Source organism: Etheostoma spectabile, chromosome 14 (assembly GCF_008692095.1).
Source record: "Etheostoma spectabile isolate EspeVRDwgs_2016 chromosome 14, UIUC_Espe_1.0, whole genome shotgun sequence".
Taxonomy (NCBI): domain Eukaryota; kingdom Metazoa; phylum Chordata; class Actinopteri; order Perciformes; family Percidae; genus Etheostoma; species Etheostoma spectabile.
This window is the reverse complement of record NC_045746.1, coordinates 14959150-14973061: the sequence shown is the minus strand read 5'-3', so window position 1 is coordinate 14973061 and position 13912 is coordinate 14959150. Positions and strand designations below refer to the sequence as shown.

Below are 13912 nucleotides of genomic sequence, written 5' to 3'. Positions count from 1 at the left end.
GAGAGTAAATATTCTCTGATCTGTTCAAGCTTAATATTTGACCCAGGCTCTGCAGACTGTAAACAGTCACTGTTCACAAAGTAAAGTGAGTAAGCGTGGGGAGAACCGATTTAATGGATAATGAAGGAAGTTGTTGGAAAATCACCATCTCCCATAAGTCCACTATCCCTCACTTTATATAACCTTTATTTATTCAGGTTTAACTCCCACACATTTTGCCTATTGTAGATCATGAGGAATAAATTACTTTAAAAGTGATTAAGGAATAAAGAGAGAATATAACTGACTTTTCCAGGGTCAGTCCATAAAGGATTATGACAACTCTGGAAAAAAACTGAAAAGCTGGTCAGAGTGTAGCTAAGTTATTTGCTCTTGATTAGGATTGCATCAGGAGCTTGGAAAATGCCAGACCACAGTCATTCTACAACTGGCAATAAGTGGTCTAATAAGAGCGCCAAGTACTGTGTCACATCCTGTTCCTGACACTAAGTTCATTAGATGACTCAAGCTGAAGGGCAAGCTTTCCTTTGATTTTTTTACTGGGGAAATAATATTGCTGTGAGACAAAGGGACTCGGTTGACGCCATTCCGACGCAGGTGCATGGGGTTGTCATGGCGATAAAGGGATTTCTCGTTCCCCGCTCAGAGCTCAGCACATATTACCATCTGATAAAATCTGCACGTCCACAGGTGATCCCCGAAAAAGTCTCCTCCTACGTTCACTTGCAGAAAAGAACACTTCAACAAATGGACAATCCCAGTTAGTTGCCATGGACGTGACGGAAACGCAAACCTTTTTTATGTGTTTCCTTACATCCTTCCACTGCAATCTGTTTGGCAAGACCAAGGGTCATTCATTAAATTATTATTTGTTAGCTTTGCTTTAGTCATTCCCGGTGAAAAACATCTTAGTCATTCACCACTTTGCTGTAAACTCTGCTACCTCTTGTAACAATGGACAACCTACTTGTAGTATCCACTTTTATGCCTATAATTGCAAAGTAAGACAAATACAGTGATGCAATTCAAATGAAGCTGTCATGTACTGTAAGTGATAGATCAAGATAAACGTGGAAATCAGGGTCAGCTGTGCCCAGGGATGGAAAGTAACACGCAACATTTACTCAAGTAACTTTTTACCACCCTGAATTTATTTGACAGCTACTGTATAGTTACTCTTTACATTAAGATTTGCAGTCCAATGAACACAATGCATTGTTACAGATTAAAGGTTTCATTTAAATAACGGTTTGAGTCCTAAAGATAAACAATCATCCAATACACAAAAACTAAAGAAAAATCTAAACAAATTTTTGAATCAAACCTTTAGGTTTTTTCATATCTTCATTATCATCTCTGCAATTGTTGCATCAGTATTAACAATCTAATAATGCAATATATTATATATCACTGACATGTGCAGGGGTCTAACTTTGTTTTCAACATTGAGAGGGTTGAGCTCTCCACTCCAGCATAACACTTAACCCATGTGTTGTCCTCCCGTGTTAAAAAACAGACAAAAATTTGACATTTTCATCCCTTTTTCAGACTTTTAGTTTTTAGTTTTCACTAACACCACCCTACTACCACTAGTTTTACACTGTATACTTTTAGGAATTCATATTCAGTAACCTACATTTATATAGAATTATACCTAATATTTGAGTTAAAAAAGCAGAAATTATTAAATATTTTGACTAATAGTTAAGATCAGAGGAACATACAGATGAGTATAGTCAAGAATGAAAGTGATCAATTGTATTTGCAAAGAGCATTGTATGGAGTCCAATCAATTATTTGTGGTAATTTGGTTAAAAAGAACCCCTTATTTAAAGAGATCAAATTTGACCGGAGGACAACAGGAGGGTTAATTTCCTGTATTCTGGTGAATTGTTCTGCGACAATTTGTGGCTTTTCTGCTTCAAGTTAGGACAAATGTCTTTATTTATGTGAGGAAATTATAATAGGTGTTTATGGTGGTTGCACTGGCCCTTTTCATTATTGGGGGGTCGTAACCCCCCGTCCCCCCTGTAAATTACGCCTATGAACATGCGCCATTCTTCTGTGAAACAAGTACTTTTACTTTTGATACTTGAAGTATGCTGATAATACTTCTTCACTTGTACATGAGTAGGATTTTGAATGCAGAACTTGTAGTGTAAGTTTAGAGGTGTTATAATGTTGTACCTTACCCCTCTGGCAATGCTACCTTCCTATAATTAGGCAATATTTGGGCTTACTGCACCACATTATTGCAGCTTTATAAAACAATGCATTAAAAAAAACAGATCTTTTTATACTTTTAAAATGATGCCACTGTAAGATTTGACCTCTTTCTGAGAAAATGTTATTGCAGTCATTATACTCTTAAGTCGATCATCATGACTAGAAAAGGCAACAGGAAGTGAGTTATGCAGATGGATGACACAACCACTTTTTTCCTCTGAGCTATAAATCATAGCAGTAGTTAATTTATGAAGGAATAGTCAGACTGAATACTGTATTTAAATTTTTATTTGGAATTGGTATTCAAACCCATCTGTTTGTACCAGTCACATTTGGTAACCAGGCCTTACAATTACGATTCTGTGCAACCCCAAATGTTCCGCTGCTGCTCTCATTTTGTAGCATCCATTTACATTTATTGGAGAGGAAAAGCCTCTTGTGAAATTTGGGATGCATAAGTATGGTAAAAGGTCAAGGAGACAGTGTTGTGGAGTTTATCAAAAATGATTACTTTGTGTTCTTCAGGATGAATAGGTGTTAGCTGCACGTCTGATGCCAGAAGATTAGAAATGGTGAAAACCAGACTGTGGTACCAAACACTTGTCTGCAACACTTACACAGGTGCAGTAAGAATTAATGACCTGACAGAGACCGGGCATGTCTCACTGCCTGGTATTCTCATGAAAGACCTTCTCCCTTTGTCTCTGTTGGTCATCTTGAACATAACCCCTTCCATACTGAATGAAAACAATACCATCAGTGTTGTTTTGTTCATCCCATGTGAGCAACACAAGCTTGCTACGTTCCACAAGCTCTCTTAGCTCTTTCAGTCAAATAAATGCATGAATAAACAACTCCACAACAAGTGCCACAGTCATAGAAACACAAGCAAAATAGCTGTCGATAACGTACGTAACTAACGTGCGTAACGAACGTGTCTTTCAGCCCAAATCAGGTACCCAGCCAGCCAGTTTCTGTGGGTGTGTAAATGGGCTTGGCTGCTGTGGGTGGATGCCGGGCTGTGTGTGCTGTCCTGCCATAGACTGTGTGTCATTTTGACGGGACACATCAGCCACCATGCTTACGTTTCAAAACCTATTCAAAACGGCCGGGACTAAGTACCAAGTAGATATTTTGGTATTTTTCATTTTTTAAGTTAACTTTGGTGTTCCAGGAAGCTCTCCTGCTGATTCACCTCGTCATCAAGTTTTATTTTTACATTATTTTTGTCCCGGTTGGCTTAGCAACTGGATTATGAATAACATCCCGGCAGTTATTTTTAATGGACCTAACACCAATGGTATTATGATGTTGCCTAGCAAGAAGTATAAAAAAGAGCCAGCGAGTCATTTTTTGCTCTTACCAGATGAGATCTCTCAAGAGCCTCAAGTTTCCAATTGATAAATCCTTTGTGCCTAACAGTGCTTCTAAGCAGTTCTATAAATGGAAAATCCCTGGTCGTATAACTTTGATGTGCATCATTAGTAAAACCAATACCTCTATACGCAAATTCCAAATTTAATTTGAATTACTCAAATTAAACAAATGACACATGGTAGCTCAGTACTGCCAAAAAAAGGCTCAAATTCAACTTGTGTGTCCAGACATCACCAACCTATCTGCATAGGTTGCTGTAGTAATGACATGGGTGTCAGTGTAGCTAAGCTGGGACACGGCTTTTCAACGGCGAAGCTTAAGAAATGGTAAAGCAGATATGTGAATGCATGCCATAAGGCAGTAAGAAATTACTTTATAACGCATCAAAATGCTGGGGACAACAGCTATTATAGGACAAAACCACCTAATGTTTGAAAAAAAGATACTATTGGCAGACCATGTTTTTTTTCAAGCTGCCAGGATAGAGCAGGAATTGCCCGTTCCTTAAACATTTGCCATGTATAGATCTTAAGATGTTTTCATGATAATATCAGAAGATAAACTATTGTGCCACTGTGATCATTCCACATATAGAACGTATAGAATGTTAACCAATATCAGCAACAGGAGGTTATTATGAATGAATCACCAGAAAGCTCCCACTCTTCTGTTGGTTGTAATGTCCCTGTGCTGCGAGGGCACACTGTTATGTCATTAAAGAAGATGACATCACCAGGAGATTCCATGACAAACTGCTAAAGGCCGTCTTGCCCTCCTACAGCCTATCTGTCTCTCTTTCCCTGTTTCAAGTGGTGCTCCACACTACTTATGCTCCTCAATTCTGATTGCCACATTAGAACATAAGCACTGAACCTCCATGTGGCCCTCATCCTGATAACAATCAAATCGTCCTTTTTCTTGTTTTTCTCTCACTCACATTTGTAGTCCACCCTTCACACATTAATATATAATGAAAACCTATTTATTCTTAGTAGAAAGCTTAAATACTGTAATATCTTGTATCTGCTTTATAGAGGCCAGCGTGGGCCAGCTGACCCCTTCACCTGCCCTCTTTCCTCCTCTCCTCCGCCTACCGCTCTCTTCAACCTGGTAAGCCTTTGCCTGCCCTCGCACTGCATAGTGGGCATATCATGAAGGAGACCCACACAAAATTCCAGATATAGTTAGCACACATCTATGACTAATCGTACAACAAGACACCTCATGATAAATGTATGAATGGAGGAAGGTGTGAGGGGAAGAAAATCTAGGTATCACCCTGGAATTAATAAGAATTTGTGTTAACCGGAAATCTCTTTGGATGGTTGAGTCTCCTACACACATTCTGTTTTTGAATGACTCGTGTGTGCGGGGTGGGATTCCCAAGTGACTATTGTAAGCACTGTATGTGTATCAGATAAATCACCAACTCCCTTATATTTGAAAAAAGAAATCAAGCCGGGGTATTGTCATGTAAATGTTATGTTGACCTGCAACCAGAAGGATGTGACACTTTGCTCCTTGAGAATAATTTTGGGTGCAGTACACTCCTATCCCACAATGCATTGCACAAAGGAAATGTAGGAATTGCTCATAGCTTCATACAGTAAAATTGAAATTAAAATTTCCGTTTTGTGGTGTAAAATTTCCAAAAAGATCTTTAAATATAAATGATTTAAGCTTTAAAAAAAACGTTTGGCTTTTTCTTTGTGACTTTTAAATGGTAAGGGTGTTCAAGGTTTAATTGACATCTATTGATGCAAATTACACAAAGAAAGTCAGCAAAAATACCCAAGAAGGTCTGCAGTAATGAAATTTATGAGAACTCTGGCATTAAGACAACTTTAGTAACTCTTATTTGATGTGCACCTTCCTAGTTCGTTCCTGGGTCCTTAATGAACCATTTAATACAGTCAGACCCATTATGAGTCATTTGCCAGTCACAGATGCATCAGACATTAATTTTACAAGCACAAATGATTTTGAACTCCCAAGATGCATTTAAGAAATGACACATCATGTTCTCATAATGCCACATTCTGTGGTTTGTTGCTAGTTAAAGCCGATGGGAAAAGTCAAATTGCGGTTGATGCGCTAATCACTGCTTATTTTAAACTGCAAAGACGCATTTTCCACACCCACAGCTGTGAAAAGTGTGATATTTTTGACGCAACTGGGGAGGAACTTTGCAAAAGGATAGCTGTAGCAGCGTGGTAGAGAATGGACTCCCTTCTGAGGTCCCACTGCTGCCTTAGACAGTTGCTTAATTTCACATAATGGAATGAGTCGGTTATGCTTTGACTTTTCACTCTTCACCTTTCACCCGTTCAAATTAAAACAAATTTGATTACATATATGTCTGTTAAGTTATGGCCCTAAAATGTAAATAATGTGATATTGTCAGGTCACGTCTGAGAAGTTATCTTGTGACACATTTCAAATAGAACAGGTCTAGACCATCGTCTTTAAAGTGGTAAGGCTGGCAATGCATTATCTTTATCATTAATTAATCTCATAAAATACAAACCAAACAAACCAACATTAAATTTATCCTACTAAAAATAATCCATTATCATCCAGAAACTAATAAGAACCCATAAAAGAGAAACAAGCCTCGTTTTGCAGACACAATTCTTCATTAAAATGGAGCCGAGCACACAGATTGGCTTTCACGGAGCTGACCAACATTGACCAAGTTTATATTAATTAGGGAATATATATTACCTAATGCAGTAGTATGGATCTTTAAATATTTGTTGGACAGTTCTTGGATGACATTGGAGTTCATGGCTTTATATGGCTTTCGGCTGTTCAGACAATATGTGTTACCTGGATGAATTCATTGTTGGTTTTGGTCTCCTCTGGGTATTTTTTGATGAAACAAGCCAGCCAGACTGATGCTTTAATAAAGAGTTTGGGACTTTCTGTCAATCAAAACAAAACAATGAACTTCAGATTTGTTGTGACTGAGCCACACAATGTAATTTAGAGCTTAGCAAAGCCATTTATCAAAACTGAAAGTAAAATTATGGACGAATCTGAGATTAATAAAGAGATTAATTAAATAAGTTAGATTCATTCTGAACATGATATCAGCATGACAGCTGTATTATCCTTAAATCAGGACTGAAGTCAGACGCCTAGAGTTAACATTGGCAGCAGATGTGAATGACTCAGGCACTGATCAATGGCATGTTATGTTTGCAACCGCTGCATTTGGCTTCTTCATTAGCTTTTGATAGGACAGACTTGTTTTGTCAATTGGACTGACCACAGCATAATGGTAGTGTTGTACGTCACAAATTAAGGTTTGGCAGTTGGTTTGATGTTGCATTGATAAAAAAATATGGAAAAATACAAGGCCGGATAGATAGCAATGCGGGCCGTGAGGTTGGACTGTCACTGAATTATTTGTGGCTTTATGTGGAAGACCAGCAGCTAAAATCAATGCAGAAAATATGTCATTGCTGATATTTAGCTCCTAGAATAAATGTTATTAATGCAACAACATCCCAATCAGACTATTTAAGACCACTGTCAGTAATCAACTTCCAAGGAAAAGTGGATTGTGTCTTATTCAGAAACAAGCAACTCCATTACAAAAGAAGCGCATGGACATCACAAAAAGACAGAAGTCACGAACCAGGGCGAGAGAAGGTACCAAGGTTTCATGCAACACAGGTTTTGATATCCGCACCACACAACCTGTGATTCAAGCTCACAAAAGCAAAATCATTACAGGTAATCTTGGTGTAAGGGCAGCCGCCCTCTCAAAGTCCCAAATACACTGACATAATTACATCAATTACTTGGTACCATTAAAAAGAAAAAATCTCATTTGAGACTTAGTTTTAAAGGTAAGCTGTTATGAGCACATTTGAAAATATCTGTTTTTTTCAGGCACATTAACTAAACCCGATTTATTTTTTTCTACTAGAGCAAGAACAAGACAAAGAAAATAAGGGCAGCCAGCTGTGGAGAAGAAGAAGAAGCCAAAAGGATTAAACAGATTAAATTGCTATGCTAGAGTCCAACTGCTTCTTCCCAGTTCTAAAAGTCTCTCCATTGATGGCCTTTAAATCTCTGCCTCAGTGTTTGTTTGAGTTTACTTTGTGCCTTGTGTGTGTAGTTGGTTGCATGAGTGGGTGTAGGTGATTCGTGTAGATATTCAAGTGTCTATATGGAGGCGTGCACAGGTGTGGGTGTGCAGGTACTGTAGGTTAGTTTGGATGCATCAACTACCTTTTCTTTTGAGCACAATAAAACTAAACAGAGTCAACGTGCCTTTAGCAAAGGGGAGCTGCCCACCTAAATTAAAACTAGTGGACTATGTTTGATTGCTAATTTGAACATTTGATTACACTGTTGTAGAAGATTTGTGGTTTGTATCCTATTATATACTAGGGGGTGTAACGATAATTAATTATTATTGATGCAAAGTGAAAATATCTGTAAGATGCCTCTTTATTTTACATTCCCACTTTACATGTATTTTTTTATTAAAAAGAAAGGTTTTTTTTAATTTAAATGTCTGGAAGAGCTTAGTAATAAAATTGCCATCCTATTTATACCATCTTATTTAAGTTGCTTTTTTTGAGTTGCTATAAATGGGGTTATGATATTGTCTCATATTGTTCCTAATCCCCTGAATTGAATTGAATCAAATCAAAATCGTATCGTGACAGACTTTAAGATACCAACAAATATCGTTCAGTTGTCCAAAGAATCAATATAAGACAGTATCATGATAAAACTTGTGATTTACACCCCTAGCATCTACTGGCTTGACCTCTGTCAGTTGTGACAAAAAGCAGGGTTCAGTTCACAATGTTCTAAACGTTTAAGGAGACCCACGGATATATATAACATTTTTGAAAAATCACTCCATTCACTTTGATGGCGTGAGAGTAGATAGATAAGAAAGAGGCACCAAAAGAGAGAAGGGTTGGTTCCAGGTTGGTTCATGCAGTTAAATCTTTAAGAAGGTAAACCGTGCAACAATTTATGATATCAATTAAAACAGATAAACAAGGCTTTGTTCAGAGTTATTACAGAATGGAATGTGACATATTCACAACACACATTATATTTGTGTAATATTTCATAGTATTAGCAGCCTGTGAAAGTTCTACATCTTGCTTGAAACCCACAGCAAGAGCACTGGGTGGTAAATGGATGGATAATCTTCATGTCCTCAAGGAAGACAACAGGTTAATAATAAGACAAATATTCTCACGTTAATGGTAGCTCCCTGTGACGTCTTGTCTACTCAAATGAGTCCATATTAGAGCCACTCTTAGTGATTGTGTGGGTGGGTGGCCCTGCCATTGTGTGCCAAACCCACTGATGATTCAACCCTTATGCCACCTTCTGCAAGGAGGAAGACTAAGAGTGGTCCCTTGTATCGGGGGCCTGCCAGCCGTCAGCTTCCTGTTCTGGGCATTTGGCCAAGCTACCAGTCACAAACCATGTGCTCGGACTACGGAGTGATGGGTGCCATGTGATGTATCATACAAGTGGTATTCTGGCTGGGATGGATAGCTACATCGTCAGGCCTGAGTCTTGGGCAGTGTGGGAAGATGTAAACTAAGTCGTCATTTACTCCCCGCTGTGGTGTTTGTCACCACACACAGCCTCACAGGACAGACATCTTCGTCACTGGTTGTCTGAACAACACCTAACAGCATGGTGTTATTTTAGGCAGTGATAGGAGGATATTCCATTTACATACTGCACAAATAAAAACAACAGTCAAGAGCAGGAATAAACATGTAGGATGATGGTGTAAGGAGGGTCAGAGTAACGTTGGACATGCCAATGTGGGGCAGAAAAATCCAGGGCCACTAAAGTGTATGGGGAAAAAATGACTTTTATGGCCCTAAAATGTATATTTCATACTTTTACTTTTACTTTTTTTTTTCTATAAAAAATATTTTATGGGCTTTTTGTAAGATAAGGTGGCAGAGATGGGGATGACACGCAGTAAAGGGCCACAAAGCTGACATGGGGTGCACACCCTACCTACACATCTATTGAGCCACCGGTTTAAAAGTTTAAACTACCTTTCTTTCTAAAGGGTTTGTTAGTTTTAACGTATCATGAGACAAGGAATTTCCTAATGGATTATAAACCTTTAATAAGAATAACTTTTGGGTTGCCAGGTTGTAAAAAATCCTCCACCAGAATAATACTTGCTCAGTCTTTTCATCAGGATGACTATTTGACCACTTTCCGTCTGAAAAGGGTTGCAGAAAATCTGTTTCAAAATCTGTTTATTGTCAACATATTAACATTTACATCTGCAGACTTCATGGATTGTTGTAAAAATCCTTTATTACAGTTTTTTTTACGATTGCTATGACAATTTTTTTCAATACTTTTAACAACTTTCCTAAACTCTTAAAACAGTTAGCACACCTGTCTGTGTAGGCTATACAATCAACACATTTCTTTTTGCTTTCACACAAAATGCATACAGTTAACACAAATTTAAAATGCTTGAACGTCTTTTACACACAAGCTCAACCAAGACCAAAACAATGGATTTTTACTGACAAATTTGCAAATGCTTTCAACTGTATGTCAAAACAGATAACATCATGTTCAATCTAAACCTAACTTATAGGCTAAAGTCAAAGTGAACAGCTGTTCATATTGTAAATTGAAACACAAATATATCCCCTGCATTTTATGGTCCATTGTTACTGTAAATGAGAAAAACAGCTGATTGAAGTTAAGCTAATAGATCAATCACAGCTGATTCCCATCAAGGACACTCAATGACCATCTGTTTTCAAAGTATTCTTTGTTTGTTACAGTAAGTAAGTGTTGACAAAGATTTTGACAAAGATTACGGTAACCACAGTCAAATTCCTTGGTTGTTTAGGCAAACTTGGCCAAAGCTGATATTTGTCATGATTGTGTGTGGAAAAAGAACAATACAGTAAAGATGAACACAAAGAAAGTAAGAAAAAATCCTGCACAAGGGAAAGGAGGACGAGTAACAGCACAATGCTGTCTTTTTTTCCTTTTTTTCTTACTGTAGATTGCACACTCTAGCTACTCTGAGATGGGTCATTCATTTTTGTTTTGAATTTCTGCAGCAAAAGAAACAATATAAATGTATTACTAATACATGTAATACTGTGATATTCCCACTGCTGATGCTATGACTGTTTGAAATTATCTTAATGCCAATATTGTATATTTTTTATGTAATGTAGCGAGGAGTTTAACAATTGCTGGAATGGAATTTGAACGCTAAGTTGGAGATTTAATGCCATCTTTGATTTCTTCCAGTAACCGTAATATTATAGAGCTGCTTAAATTCACTTTATAACACGCTAAAACCAAAATTTGCCATTTTTCTGGTTGTGTGTAGCCGTTCGTAAAAACTGCATGCAGTTTTATTTACCGCTTGATCAGATAGTACATCATACAAACTACTTCTGTTTGAGCTATATCTATGACGTTCCACTTCTGGGATTGCTCCGTTACCAACGGAAATTCCGTCGGATATCACTCATTTTGTCCGGATGTCCGTTACCTTATGCTTTCTTTGTGTTGTAATTTTAAACCTTAGATCGATTTACGAGTAGGGTTGGGTATCATTTGAATTTTTACGATTCCGATGCCAAACCGGTAGTTTTAAAACGTTTCCAATTCTTAAACCGATTCCTGAAAACCTGAAAATTGATATCAAAGAAAGGCTCTTTTATAAAAATAGTAATTGAAAATAACGATACAGAACGTTTAACAATATATTAACGTTTTAAAGTACTTAAATATATAATAAGTAAACCTAAGTCACCTAACACACAACTACATTAAGTTAACAATAAATAACAGGATTAATAAGTAACAACAAAGTACATTTTTCATTGGTATGCTAACCATAAAAATAAGTAGCCTACATTAACGGTAGCTAGCTAACGGTAGACTACAGAGAAAGTGTGATATTTTTACGTCCATTTCCAAGCAACAGAAGGAAACATTTCAGTCAACACATTAAGTGAAACTGAAATGAGGAACCAAAATTTGCGTTCTAATCCGGTCCGATTCCTACCAGTTGCATAGTAACCATGGTGGGACCAAGTTTTGGTACCCAACCCTATTTATGAGGACAATTGCTAACTGCTCCTCATATCTCTGCAGGATAAATCAAGACTGATAGCTAGACTATGTGATTGGTTTACAGAAATGCTAATAAACCAGTGCACGTTTTTCTCCTATCCCAGAATGCTTTGTGTACTAGCCAGACCCTCCTTCACAGCACTGTAGACGAAGGTCTGGCAAAACAAAACTAGCTTGAGCACAACCCGACTCTTGACACACAGACATGAGTGTGGTATCACTGTTTTCGTCTTACTCTCAACAAGAAAGTTAACAATATATTTAGCAAAATGTCAAACTATCCTATAATATAGTGTCTTAATAGGACATAATACAATGAGTGACATTGTGAACATGGTTGAATTCATGTAAAGTGTAATGTTCGATGAGGACCCTTTATCACGTTCTTGCTAAGGCAACAGATGTTGCTCCCTCAAGGCCCTTTGGGCTCCTGACCATTCTATACATTTCAATATTTCTGGGATTGTACATGACATGACGCAATTATGCTAATCCTGACATTGGTTAACAAGAATAACCACTCCTTCCTTGGCTTATTTATTTAAAGATGATGTTGTAGTAAGTATTGCTTCTGCCTAAATCAGCGGTTTAATGGCCGTAGCAACTCCCCTTTTGTGCAAGAGTACACGAGCAAGGGAGCAACTGAATGAATCAGTGAGGGAGTGAGAGAGCCATTAAGCGAGGAAGTACAGTCACTGGCATTCTATTAAAATGATTTTCTAATATCAACCCTTCTGTGATTCTGTCACATCAAAAACTGAACATTATGAGGTTCAAGAAGTTAGGATTCATTGCACAAATAAATTACATATTTACAAAGTCATTTACACTTTATAACATGAGGCTTCACAACACTGATTGAACATTAAACCCTTTCCTAATTTCACAACAAAAGCACAACTTTTTTTAGCAGCATTTGATTATAAAGGTTCTAAACAAACTATTTTGGAAGAGAAAATGGAGGTGAACGGTAAGATTATCCGAACTGTCCTTTGTAAAAATTCATCACAGTTTACTGGAATTTAGTGACATTTTGTGGGGTCAGGTGGGGGTCAGGGGGGCCCAAAATCAAATGTTTGCGTCCAAGGAAGAAAAAAGGGACTGGAGCAGACTGATTGGTTTGCAGCATGTAATTGAACAGGTCAACGTTACAACACTACCATGTCGTCACCAGAGTCCCATTGCTTTTGCTGTTGCTGTTGTTCATGCTGGGGCTAAAAACTCTGCTTTCTATTTAAAATGTACTCTCTTAAACTTTCTCTCCATTTCTCCTCATAATCTGAATGCAGGCTGTGATTTAATTGCATTCACAACATGTCTTAATGCATCTTGACATGGTTGAGTGATGACAAGCTGTAATGACATTAGTGTTAAAGTTATAAACTAATAAATGCAATTACACTAATTTCAGCAGATGGAAACGGGTGAAACTTGGTGGCACAGAGCATTTCAAAAGACTCTTATTTCATTAAACGCATTCTTCCCTAAATGATAAAAACACATTTATTCTCAACTTTCATTATCTTCAACATCTAGTACTCAAGAAGAAACATGAACTAAGTATTTACGTCCTTTTCTTTTATGCAATTTTATTGCAGCGTCACACTACGATCGTTTCCCATTGTTTTACAGACAACATACTGAGGCAGATGATCAGACAGAGACAGTCCTTTGTTGAGACTGATGTGAGAGACCGCCAGCACAGCCTTGTTTTTCTACCAACAGCCCTCCTGATGTTTGCTTTTTTGTGTTCTTGGCTTCACAACTGCTGATGTCCTGACAATGTTGTTGTTTTGTTATTGTGCCTTTTCTGCAAACTAAAACATGTTTATCTGTAGTAAACTGTTTCAAGGAATATGTCTAGCACTAAAAAAAAAACAAGTATGCAAAATAATTGAATTGCCACCACTTTGTGCCATCAAGAATAATGTGTGTTTTTGCTTCTGCAAATAGCAGGTGCAAAAGGCGGCAGAACATTATAAAGAGTGTTTGGATAAGTATGCATGGAGTTAAACACTTAAGTTACATAAGGCACCAAGGAGCTTGTTGGTTAAAAACATGTGATGGCAAATCAATCAAACAAACAAACAAAAAATCACAATAACAATAAACCCATCTGAGCAGAAGGAGGAGGAGGAGGGATTGAGAAAAACAAAATCGGTACATGATTGGGAAT

The 13912-nt window shown here is 37.5% G+C and overlaps 1 long non-coding RNA gene across 1 annotated transcript in view; it reads left to right on the top strand.

The window, feature by feature from the left end:
* Nucleotides 1-11629, top strand: part of LOC116701485 (uncharacterized) — a 17320-nt gene extending 5691 nt beyond the window's left edge. The window contains exons 2-3 of the long non-coding RNA XR_004334925.1: nt 5284-5296; nt 11512-11629. This is a non-coding gene — a long non-coding RNA (uncharacterized LOC116701485). The remainder of the gene's footprint in view (nt 1-5283; nt 5297-11511) is intronic.
* Nucleotides 11630-13912: the final 2283 nt, after the last annotated feature.